This window comes from Balaenoptera physalus (assembly GCF_965194825.1).
Source record: "Balaenoptera physalus genome assembly, chromosome: 4".
Classification (NCBI taxonomy): Eukaryota; Metazoa; Chordata; class Mammalia; order Artiodactyla; family Balaenopteridae; genus Balaenoptera; species Balaenoptera physalus.
The window spans coordinates 61,920,833-61,934,208 of NC_138891.1; the positions used below are offsets into that span (position 1 = coordinate 61,920,833).

The 13,376-nt window shown below is 36.3% G+C and overlaps 1 protein-coding gene across 9 annotated transcripts in view; it reads left to right on the forward strand.

Annotated features, from left to right (window-relative positions):
- Window positions 1–13,376, forward strand: part of ATP11B (ATPase phospholipid transporting 11B (putative)) — a 127,854-nt gene that overhangs the window by 10,362 nt on the left and 104,116 nt on the right. The window lies entirely within an intron of this gene.

Here is a 13,376-nt window from a genome sequence, read left to right on the forward strand (position 1 = left end):
TGTCTTTTTTTTTAATTTTTTTTTTAATTTAATTTTTTTTTTTTAATTTTTTAATTTAAAGCAGGAGCTTTCTCTAGTTGCAGCGAGCTGGGGCTACTCTTTGTTGTGGGGCACGGGCTTCTCATTGTGGTGGTTTCTCTCGTTGTGGAGCACAGGCTCTAGGTGTGCAGGCTTCAGTAGTTGTGGCACGCAGCCATTAGGGCACACAGGCTTCAGTAGTTGCGGTGTGCGGGCTGAATAGTTGTGGCTCGCGGGCTCTAGAGCGCAGGCTCAGTAGTTGTGGTGCACGGATTTAGCTGCTCTTGGACCAGGGCTCAAACCCATGTCCCCTGCATTGGCGGGCAGATTCTCAACCACTGAGCCACCAGGGAAGTTCCTAGTTGTCCATTTTTATTAATAACTTCTATTACATCTGTAATGAAATTATGCCATACTTTTTTTTATATTTAAAAATTATATTATTTAACTCTTTATTCAGAAGAGTGTACTTGATAATTTTCTATAGAAAAAAAGCGAGTCATCTAATGACTTACTGCTATTTCAGTCAAAATTTTACTCATTTTACTTGATATTTGTTTCATTTTTTGTGCTTATTAAAAGGCCTTTTTTTTTTTTTTAATGAAGTTTTATTCAGGCCCTTACTTCTCATTTTGGTATTTCCACAGTACCAAGCGTATTACCTAGTAAGTAGTCAGTGCTCACAGTATTTATAATGATTTTTTAAATTAAATTATAGGGTAATTTAACAAATAAAATAGTAAGTGGCTTGGTATTTCATAATGGTGGAATAGTTTTACTTAGATTGGTGCAGTGCCTAGCATAGTATCAAGCACATGTTCCTCAATAAATACTTGTGTTACATATTGGTCTTTTAAGATTTTGCTTTGAAGAGTCTTTTGCAGTGAGTGCAATTGACAGATAAAGCTTGAGTAGTATATAAGTCATTTCAAGTCTTAATCACATTTTACCTAGGAAATTGTTTCTTCACTACTGCATTTCATGAGCTACAAAACAAATATAGATATCCTTCCTTACCTCACTTCTCCACTATGCTCTTTAATATATTAGTTCAGAAAACTAACAAAGATGTGAGGGTGGGCTTGATTTTTTTTTTTTTTTTTTTTTTTTTTTACTACTGAAAGGCAGGGAAGTAGTTCTCTAACCTTGTCTTTTCCTATTGAAAGTTTTTTAAAATTTATTTTATTTATTATTTATTTTTGGCTGTGTTGGGTCTTTGTTGCTGCACACAGGCTTTCTCTAGTTGCGGCGAGCGGGAGACACTCTTCGTTGAGGTGCGCAGGCTTCTCATTGCGGTGGCCTCTCATTGCGGAGCACAGGCTCTAGGAGCATGGGCTTCAGTAGTTGTGGCACACAGGCTCAGTAGTTGTGGCTCGCGGGCTCTAGAGCTCAGGCTCAGTAGTTGTGGCGCGCGGGCTTAGCTGCTCCGCGGCATGTGGGATCTTCCCGGACCAGGGCTCAAACCCCTGTCCCCTGCATTGGCAGGCAGACTCTCAACCACTGCGCCTCCAGTGAAGTCCCTCCTATTGAAATTTAAATACTGTGGAGGAACTGGCCTCTAACTTAGATGTGCAGACCTTCAGACTTTGTGCATCCAACTCCTATGCAACATTAAAGGGAATTGATGCATTGCTTACCTGTGAGTGTTGATCAGCCTTTTTTCCATCGTATATTTGCAGAATTAAAAAAAAAAAGAAACTTAGGAATTTATTATGAGACAGCAAAAGTCAAAATTCTTAAATAATCAGAGGTGCTTTTATCAATCTTTATATAGTCTCCTAGACCATGAGTTCCCTAATAAATGATGTTTCCTGTAGATGGAGATAAAGTTTTCAGTGGTCTACGGCAAAATGAGAAAAGCAAGGTCAATGTAACACACACATGTCTGTGTGTGTGTGTGTGTGTGTGTGTGTGTGTGTGTGTGTGTGTGTGTCTTTGCTTAAACTTATATATGTCCTTGTTTTTGAGGACTTTTTAACTTTTAAAAAAATAAACTTTTTATTTTAAAATAGTTTTAGATTTTCAGAAAGGTTGCAGAAATAATAGAGAATTCCTATACATTCTTCTCACCCACTTTCTCTTATTGTTAACATATTACTGTGCTACATTTGTTACACTAATAAACCAATATTATTACATTATTATTAATTAAACCCTGTACTTTATTTCATATTTGTATATATTGCAAAATGATCACCACAGTAAGTCTTGTTAATATCCATCACCACCCAGTGTTACAGAATTTGTTTCCCTGTGATGAGAACTTTTTAAGATCTACACTTAGCAGTTTTCACATATACAATACAGTATTATTAGCTATAATTACCAGGCTGTACATTACATCCTATAACTTATTTATTTTATAACTAGAAGTTTGTACCTTTTGACTCCCTTCACCCATTTCACCCACTCCCCAACCCCACCTCTGGCAACCATCAGTCTGTTCTCCATTATTTCTGTATCTATGAGCTTGGAGGTTTTTTTTAGATTCCACATATAAGTGAGATCATACAGTATTTGTCTTTTCTCTGTCTGACTTATTTCACTTAGCATAACGCCCTCAAAGCCCATCCATGCTGCAGCAGATGGCAAGATTTCATTCTTTTTGATGGCTGAATAATATTTTATATATATATATATATATATATATATATATATATATATATATATATATATATACCACATTTTCTTTATCCACTCATTTGTTGATAGACATTCAGTTTTTTCCCATACCTTGGCTATTGTAAATAATGCCACAGTGAACATGGAGTGCATATATCTTTCAAATTAGTGTTTTTCATTTTCTTCCGATAAATACCCAGAAGTGGAATTGCTAGATCATATGGTAGTTCTATTTTTAATTTTTTGAGGAACCTCAGTACTGTTTTCCATAGTGGTTGTACCAGTTTACATCCTCACCAACACTTGTTATTTCTTGTCTTTTTGATAATAGCCATTCTAACGGGTGTGAGGTAATATCTCATTGTGGTTTTCACTAGTATTCTTTTTCTGGTTCAAAATCTCATCTGGGATAACACATTACATTTAGTCTTCATGTGTTCTTAGGCTCCACTGGGCTGTGATAGTTTCTCAGACTTTCAAGAAGAACTAAGTCTTAGGTTGTTTTCCTTACTTTCTTTTTTGTTATTATTCTTGCTTAGAAAAGAATTAGAAGTTGGCAAATTTATGTTAGTTTTCCAGTTAAAATTTTTTTTACTGTTCTGTGAAATCCAAAACTCTGTGAACCATTGCCTTTGGTTATCAGAAATCAGTGTGATGACCATTAATAATTAGTGTCTCCAAGTTTCCTAATTATGTTTTTTTGTTGTTATAAAAGAAATATTTATTAGTAATTTTTTTAAAAAATGAATGTGAAGTTTAGAGTTAATTGAATCTTATAAGGAAGAATTGGTGATCTGATATGTGGCGGCAGTCAGAGTTTCCATTAGATGTGAGTGTATACAAAAAGCCATAGGAAGATATGACGTCTGTAAACACTGAGTAACTGAACTTAGTTACTCAGTTGATGACTGTATCAGCTCATCATAAAGGTATTTCTTAAAATTACCAAAATAGAAAATGTAGTAGTATATGATTTCAGCTTTCTTCATTTTTCATGTTCAAATTTTTAAATTCCATTTCAAATTAGAGATCCTGTCCATTTCCACAGTTAATGCTTTATACCTTGGCTCTTGATTGTTTTCTCTTCTTTTTCCTTGATCCTTCAGTGATTTTTCCTTCCCATGACTTTTTCTTCCTCTTTACCAGATTCTTCATTTCAAACATAAAAATAAGCTTATGATTTGCTTTTACTAAAAATGTTTCACTTGATCCAGCTTTTCAGTTGTTAACCGCTATCCCCACTTCCCCACCCTCCTCTCCATCCCCAGTCATTAATCCACTGTAGCCCTTTTTTTTTTAAATTTTTGAATTTTATTTATTTTTTTATACAGCAGGTTCTTATTAGTCATCCATTTTATACACATCAGTGTATCCATATCAATCCCAATCTCCCGATTCATCCCACCACCACCACCCCCCCGCGGCTTTCCCCCCTTGGTGTCCATACGTTTGTTCTCTACATCTGTGTCTCAATTTCTGCCCTGCAAACCGGTTCATCTGTACCATTTTTCTAGGTTCCACATATATGCATTAATATACGATATTTGTTTTTCTCTTTCTGACTTACTTCACTCTGTATGACAGTCCCTAGATCTCAGCCATAAAAAGAAACAAAATTTAGTTATTTGTAGTGAGGTGGATGGAGTTAGAGTCTGTCATACAGAGTGAAGTAAGTCAGAAAGAGAAAAACAAATACAGTATGCTAACACATATATATGGAATCTAAGGGAAAAAAAAAAAAGGGTCATGAAGAACCTAGTGGCAAGACGGGAATAAAGACACAGACCTGCTAGAGAATGGACTTGAGGATATGGGGAGGGGGAAGGGTAAGATGTGACAGGGTGAGAGAGTGGCATGGACATATATACACTACCAAACGTAAAATAGATAGCCAGTGGGAAGCAACCGCATAGCACAGGGAGATCAGGTCTGTACTTTGTGACCACTGTAACCCTTTTAACTGTACTCAAACTGCGTTGTCAGAAGCCACTGATGATTTACGAATTGTTAAATTCAGTTGTCTTTTTTTCAGTTCTTATCTTTCTTTGCAGCATATGAAATAATTCCTTTTTGCAACTTCTTCCCAGGTTTCTGCCATACTACTCTTCTTGTTTTTCTTCTGCTCTGATGATCTTTTTTCCTTTTTGCTTATTCCTTTTCTCCCACATGTATCTTAAATGATAGCCCTCAGAATTCCATCTCCTACCCTTATTCTCTTCTTCCTCTGTACTCTCTTAACAGGCAGTCTCATACATATCTTTGACGTTAACCACCATCATTATGCTTGCTGGCTTCCAATCTCAAGTCCAACCCTCTCTCCTAAACTCTACATAAACATATAAGTTGCTTAGTAGATATCCATGCTGGGCATACCACATTCAAACCAGAAAATAATTCTAGTTTGATCTTAAATATGTGAGAGGAAATAGGAAATCAGGTGATATCTAAGTAATAAATTGTAGGGCCTAAAACACTAAGGTTTCATCAGCTCCAAGTGGGCAAGGACTAAGTCACGTATTCCTTTTTATCATCAGTGGTCCTTAGTGCATTGAAAAGCACCTAGTTAAATACTCAGTAAATACTCTTTGATTGGTTGTTAAAATAAATTTTTTTCATTGCATGCCAGAAAATACCAAAAGGCAAGAATTTGCAGATCAGCAGTAGAATTTTAATAGTCATTATACAGGGTAAATGAATTGTTTGCCAAAAGAACTGAAAATATGCTAACATATTCTTTTGTGTTTTTTTAAAAATACATTTTCAGAATTATGTCATTTTGACCCAGTGTTGCTGAATAATCATTTCCGTGCTTAAAATTTAATTTTCAAATTTTCATAGCAATAGTTTAGGATTTGCTAAGTTCTTTTTTTTTTTTTAATCTTATATAGACATGTTTTACTTTCTTCTTAAGCATGTTTCTCAGGTTCCCAGCATATAAAATTAGTAAAACAATTGTGTATCTTCCTTCCACCTTACTTTTTTCTACCTTTTGTTTTAGTTCTTGTCTTAACTAAATAGGATTCACTCAATGTCTCTATTCTCTGACTTCAATATATTTTTATGTTGTTATTGTTTAAAATTTTTCTCCGTAACACCTAAACCTGTTTAAATATGTACTTGGAAATATTTGTTGTAGTTTCCTGGTTTGAATACTGATATTCTGCTCATGGTATAAGCAGCAGCTTCTAACTTGAGGGGATTCTATTATAAACCCAAGATAGTACTTGTAATATTGGTTAGATTTTGGCCATAAAAGTACATAGTTTTCAATCCTGTTGGGCCCAGTGCCCCCTATTTCTAACAGATATTTCGTAAATGTTCTTTCCATTTTTATCTTGAAATAAAATTTAAATATGTAACCTGCTACGTATATAACTTGATTTTTTTTAAAAAAATCAACATTATAACCCTAGTTATGAAGGAAACTAGTATGAAGGAAAAATAAATACATTTATATTAAATAATATCTGTTTCAGTATGTAAGTACTCAATCATAACTACACTAAAGGTAGTGAATAATCAAATACTGTAATCAGTGTGACTTCATGGCTACTAGTGCAGACTGCTGAAAGTGTAGTGTATTGGTGACTCATATACAAGTGACATTTCCATTGGTGATGCAGTTTTCTGAAACAGTGAACACTCTGGGAAGTTCTGACAAAATGTTATCTTCCTTCATTTTACATGGTAGTTGCATTGCTGAAAAATTCACAAATCCATGCAAAGCATTTTGTGTTTGTTTTTAAAGAGGAGCTTCATATTTTTCTAAAGAGATTTTTACGAATGTGAATATCAGACAGGGCATTTGAAAGTTGTCTGGTTCACAGGACATTTCCTTGTTGTCAGGACTCTGCAGTTCATTGAGTGTCTAATATCTCTGCCCCACCCATTCACCCACCTACTAAATGCCAGTAGACACCCCCACCCCTCAAATCATTGTGAAAATCAGTACCAACCTCATTTCTGAAAATGGTTTCTAGAAGTCTTCCTTCCTTCCCTTAGGCTCATTCACCAAAAGGAGTTTTAACTTTGAGGCATGTAATCTCTTAGCTCTAATTGAGAATCATTACATATAATTTCTCTCAATGAGAATAGGGAAACACAATTAAGCAACTGATCAGAAAACATAGGTGAGTAGAAAAGCCTGTAAAGCAAACTATATGGTCATTCAGAAATAGTATTTCAGTGATAGTGTTATTTTGGTTGATTTGCTAAATATTAATGCTTGGTATTCCATTGTAGCTATCTGGTAACAGGAACAGCATACACTTTCATTCAACATAAGAGCAAGAGTATTACCAATTTTGAGAAACATTTAAAATGTTTATAATTATGGCAGGATGAAAGGTAGGATGTCTAGATTGTGGAAAGTGAGACTGGTAGTAGGTACAAGATTGTTGGGTTTTGTTATTGCTGCTGCTGCTATTTATTTGGTTCCAGTTTCTTGGTTCAGGCATTCCTGAAAACAAGTTTCCTATATATAAAATTAACAGGACAATTGTGTATCTTCCTTCCACCCTACTTCTTTCTACCTTTTGTGTCAATTTTTGCCTAACTAAGTAGGATTCACCAGCATCTCTATTCTTTGTCTTCAATATACTTTTCACCAATTTATTATTTATTTTTTAAATTTTTATTTATTTTTAATTGAAGTATAGTTGATTTCAATATACTTTTTAATGTTGTTACTGTTTAGAATTTTGTGGGTGTGTCTTTGTGATTGATATATATTTTAAAATATTACACTTTGAAGATACTTTGTAAGGGATATGTTTTCTGTGTAAAGGATATTTGTCTCTGGCCTCAGAACTGTAACCCCATTGCTTCTGATATACTGAGGAGGACGTAGGAAGCCATCTTTGTTGCCGTCGTTGTTTATGATTGTGAGTGGAGAGGGAGAAGGCTTAAAAATGTTTGAGAAACCTTAGTAGAAATTCCATTTTACTCATCTGTCTCCAATCTGGATACCACAGGTAGAAGAGTTACTAGTTTCATTCCTTATCCAGCCAGTGTTCAACTGGATAGGTAAACCAAAAAAATCAACTTAGGGTTCTTGGTTACAGAAACCTTAAATTCTCCCTTAGTGAAATCTATGATTTTAAATTTGATCTAAACTAAAACTACCTCACACATTTATTTTTGTCATAAATGTCTCTGTAATCACCGGTCTAGCAAATAAGAGACATTTACTGTCACAGTTGAATTATGGCCACATAGGATTCTTGTAATCCAGAAAATCCATGGTAAAGTCCCAAATGGGTGAAATTGGCATATTTTAAATTCTAGTAAGATATACTTAACATAAAATGTGCCATTTTAACCATTTCTAAATATACAGTTCAGTGGTATTAAGTACAGTCACACTGTTATGCAGCCATCAGTCACCACCATCTGTCTCCTGAACTGTTTCATCTTTCCAGACTGAAACTTTATACCCATTAAACACTAATGCCCTGTTCCTCTCCCCTCCCCAGCCCCCCTTGAATAAATGCCTGGCAAAGTATGAATGTGTCAACTCTTATTCCTTATATAAGAGGAATAAATTAAAAATTTCGTCCTTTTGTCACAGGCTTAATTTCATTTAGCATGATGTCATGAGTGTTCATCCATGTTATATCATGTGTCAAAATCTCCTTCCTTTTTAAGGCTGAATAATATCCCATTGTACACACCACATTTTGTTTATCCATTCATCTGTCAGTGGACACTTGGGTTGCTTCTACCTTTTGGCTATTGTGAATAATGCTGCCATGCACATGGGTTTACAAATATCTGTTCGAGTCTCTGCTTTCATTTCTTTTGAGTTTATACACAGAAGTGGAATTGTTGGATCATACAGTTATTCTGTGTTTACTTTTTTGAGGGGTCACCATATTATTTCCACAGGGGCTGCTAGAGGTGTATGTTGGAGTGGGAAATCAAGTTTGGGAGGTAATATAAGAGGTGAGCTTCCTATAAGAGATGAACTTCCTGTAGTAAAGTATTTGCAGATGATTTAAGATGTTTGGAGTCAAAGATCACTCTAAATTTTGAACCCTGTAACTGGAAAGCCAGTTCCAACCCACCTCTGCAGTAAGCCAGAGTTCTTGGAAGCCCAGACTGGTCCGATAGATGGCAAACTACCATAAATCCTAAAATGAAAATTATGTAACATGATACAGAAAGTTAAAATTAAATTGTGTTTAGATCATGGACATTTTAAGTTATTCCCTCTTACCTTGCTTTGGTCTCTTAACAGTGTAAAATTATCTTGTCCTTATAATACCTTCGTATAGATGTATTTTATTCAAAGTCTGTATCCAGGAAACAGTAATTCACAATTAGGTTTGTAGATTTGGTAAAATACATTAAATCATTCTTCCCCAGAAGTATTGTGTACATTGGAACACGTAGCCAACAAAAATCACTTTGTGTCATAGAAAGTGTGTGACCGAAATAAAGCTTCTGTTCATTTATTTTCATAACAGTGCCATTGCAGTTTTGATTTTGAAGCTTCTTTTTATGTTGTTTTTCATGGTTTTTTGGTTTGTTTGTAGCTTTTTTCTTTCTGTTATGGAGGAAATAGATCACACATAGGAATGATTAAATGTACAAATTTACTTTAATCACTGTGAACTCTAAAAATGTTTTCTTAGTTATGTTAAAGAAGTGTGACAATATTTAATTATAGGACTGTAGTTTTAGTTTCTTCTTAGTTCTTATTTGTAATGCTTGTGTTTTTCATAAAATCTTTGGGATTTTAAGAATAGTACAGAGGCTGGTATATTTGGTATGAAAATATAAAATGTTATGAGTCATTTCTAAGTACTGCTTTGTGCCAGAGACCAACATCTAAAAATTATAAGCTGTTTTCTGGTTTGGTTTCCCTAGGTTTCATCAATTTACTGTTACAAAAGGAATCTTTTTCAAATCAGTCCCATGTGTTTTCAGGTCTTTCCTTGAATGCCATCGTGGGATTTTTTTTCCACCTTAAATACTCATCCACTTTTTTTTTATTATTATTATTTATTTTATTTATTTTTGGCTGCATTGGGTCTTCATTGCTGCGCTTGGGCTTTCTCTAGTTGCAGTGAGCGGGGGCCAATTCCCCGCCATGGCACGCGGTCCTCTCATTGCGGTGACTTCTCTTGCTGCAGAGCATGGGCTCCAGGCACGCGGGCTTCAGTAGTTGTGGCTCGTGGGCTCCAGAGCACACGCCCAGCAGCTGTCGTGCATGGGCCTAGTTGCTCCGTGGCATGTGAGATCCTCCCAGACCAGGGCTGGAACCCGTGTCCCCCGCGTTGGCAGGCAGACTCCCAACCACTGCGCCACCAGGGAAGCCCTGATCCACTTTTTTAAAAAAGTACCTGTGGTTTTTACATATGCTCATAAATCCAGACAGAAAAGAGGTTTTAATTTCATACTTTTTTAGAGTTACTGAGAGTTGTTATTTTTAAATAGTTTAAATTTGTGTGCTTCCAAAAGCCTATACAGTTGACCCTTGAACAAAATGGGTTTGAACTGTGCAGGTCCCCTTGTATGTGGATTTTTCAGTAGTAAATACTATAGTACTATAGGGCTGAATCTGAGGATGCAGAGGGCCAACTCTGAAGTTATACTCAGATTTTTGACTGTGTGGAGGGTTGACTCCTCTAACCCTCGAGTTGTTCAAGGGTCAACTGTACTTTTTAGCAGGCATTAAAATAAAATCAGGGTGGGGACTTCCCTGGTGGTCCAGTGGCTAAGACTCTGCGCTCCCAATGCAGGGGGTCCAGGTTCAATCTCCAGTCAGGGAACTAGATCCCACATGCCGCAGCTAAGAGTTCGCGTGCCGCAACTAAAGATCCTGCATGCTGCAGCTAAGACCCGGTACAGCCAAATAAATAAATAAATAAATGTTAAAAAATAAAAATAAAACCAGGGTGGCTAGGATAGCATTAATCTATCTCAGTTCCTTTATCCAGGACAAGATGAAATCATAGAAGAAAGGAGCAAGCCATCCAGGGGTTCAGGGGTGTGAATGGGTAGTCTGGGCTGAAAGTGTAATACATACCGGAGGTTTCTGAACCCTGATGTGTAGCCGTAGCCTAGTGATTAGGGAGTTCGGATTGTACAGTAGCATAGAATTGCTGATAATGCTTGTTAGAAATAACATGAAACTGTACTTGAACTTCACATTAATGGTATAGTTATACAATTAATTTTGATAAAATCTGTTTGTTTTGATTCCTGTTAAACAAAGTAGAGGTGTTATTGAAACAACAATTCTCTGTGTCTTTTTTTTTTTTTTTTTAACAAATGGCTAAGGGTTCCAAGCGGGGAGAGACCACATCAGGTTGAGTGAGGGAGTATTTATTATTATTATTATTATTTTTAAATTAATTAATTTATTTATTTATGGCTGTGCTGGGTCTTCGTTTCTGTGCGAGGGCTTTCTCTAGTTGTGGCAAGCGGGGGCCACTCTTCATCGCGGTGCGCGGGCCTCTCACTATCGTGGCCTCTCTTGCTGCGGAGCACAGGCTCCAGACGCGCAGGCTCAGTAGTTGTGGCTCACGGGCCCAGTTGCTCCGCGGCATGTGGGATCTTCCCAGACCAGGGCTCGAACCCGTGTCCCCTGCATTGGTAGGCAGATTCTCAACCACTGCACCACCAGGGAAGCCCTCTGTGTCATTTTTAAAATATGGAATATTGAGGTGGGGAACTGATTATAAAAGCAAGACCTTAGATGAGTGGTTCTAACTTTCTTTATGTCATCAAAATCTGAGGAAAACTATTCTGTCATCAGCAAAATGCATGTATGGGAGTTCCCTGGTGGTCTAGTGGTTAGGATTCGGCGCTTTCACTGCTGTGACCCAGGTCCAGTCCCTAGTCAGGGAACTGAGATCCCGCAAGCTGCATGGCATGGCCAAAATTTTAAAAAAAATTTTTTAATGCACAGATATGCAAATTTGCGTAAAATTTCAGAGATTCACAGAACTGTCCTAAGTCACTTTTCTCATTTTTGGACAGTTTTGTTCTTTTTATTTAGTTCATGGCTACTTGAATTTGTGGCAGAGAAGTTGATGGTAATGAATTGAAGTTATAGCTTTAATTTTCATGAGGGACGCTTAGCTGTACTTATACCGCAGTCACAAATATAAAATTTAACTATTTTGTGTGTGTAAAAAAATACACACACCCACATGTATATGCATGCCATTGATTATAACATGATTGGATAAGGTCATTTTAATTAATCACTGGAAAAACAACTCAAAATGCTTAAGTGGATGTTATAGCATCTTTGGGAATAAGGAAAAACGTACTATCATTATTCTCCTTTTGGTATTGTCATCTTATTTTAAATTATGATTTCTTGGAATATGGCGATGCTGAATTTAAAATTCAGTTTAATTTAAAACTGATTTTATTCTTGGAACATCTCAAAATATCTCCTTGAAATAATTGTAGAAATCTCAGGAGTTCCAAAACTTTAGTATGTGATCACTGGTTCATCCAGGAGAGAGGGATGGAGAATGATGAGCATTTGCTTCCTGTAAAGTGCATGCATTTATATATATAGTATATTAATTCTAGTTATGAATGAGAGGTTATAATGTAAACATCAATATATTTTGGGGGAGGGCATTTGTTTTGTTTTTTGTTTTTTTTTTTTTTAGAGATTTATTATTTATTTTATTTATTTTTGGCTGCGTTGGATCTTTCGTTGTGGCGTGTGGGCTCTTCGTTGCAGCGCGGGCTTCTCTCTAGTTGTGCCGTGCGGGGTTTTTTCTTCTCTGGTTGTGGCACACAGGCTCCAAGGTATGTGGTCTCTGTAGTTGTGTCATGCGGGTTCCAGAGCGCGTGGGCTCTGTAGTTTGCGGCACACGGGCTCTCTAGTTGAGGCACGCAAGCTCAGTAGTTGTGGCACATGGGCTTAGTTGCCTTGCGACATGAGGGATCTTAGTTCCCTGACCAGGGAGCGAACCCATGTCCCCTGGATTGTAAGGCGGATTCTTTACCTCTGGACTACCAGGGAAGTCCCTGTTTTTTGTTTCTTAACTTTAGATGTACATAGTAATAATCTTGGTGGGATTTAGCAAAAAATAAAATAAAATTTTATATCAGTGGTTCTCAGTCTCAGTTGTCTTGACATCTTCTTAAAGGTTTAAATATTCTTCCAAACCCTCAAGTTTACTTTTTTTTCTTTATCTCAGAAGTTTACATGCATGGGGTATGACTTAGTGTTATGTTAACATGGTTACAGAGTGGATACAGAATAAATATGCTCCATGGAGTCTATCATGCTTCCGTTACCTGTGTGTCCCTTTTGTTATTTTATGAACGTTACAGGCAAACTTCTGTGGACCATCTTTGAAAAACACATCCATAGACTACAGCAGTAGCATTCAAACTATTTGTTCATTGATTTGTTTATTGAGTTGGAGCACGTTATGATATGCTCGAGTATGTAACAAATCACATAATCCTTCATGGCTTAACATAGTGCTTAAACTCAGTAAATAGTTATTGACTGAATAAATGATATGTATCTTTTAAATGATTATGATATTCCAGATAGAGCAGTGAGTTCTGACTCTGATTTTGAAACCTGCCCTCTTTCTCCCATGAGTTATTACAGGGCACAATTGTGAAATGTTTAAAAGAAAATTTATGAGGAAAATAAACATGTGTGCCACATTTTATCCTTAAACTGATTTTGAAATCAGATACATAGTGGCACATTCACATTCACAAAATGTGGTCATCACTTTAAG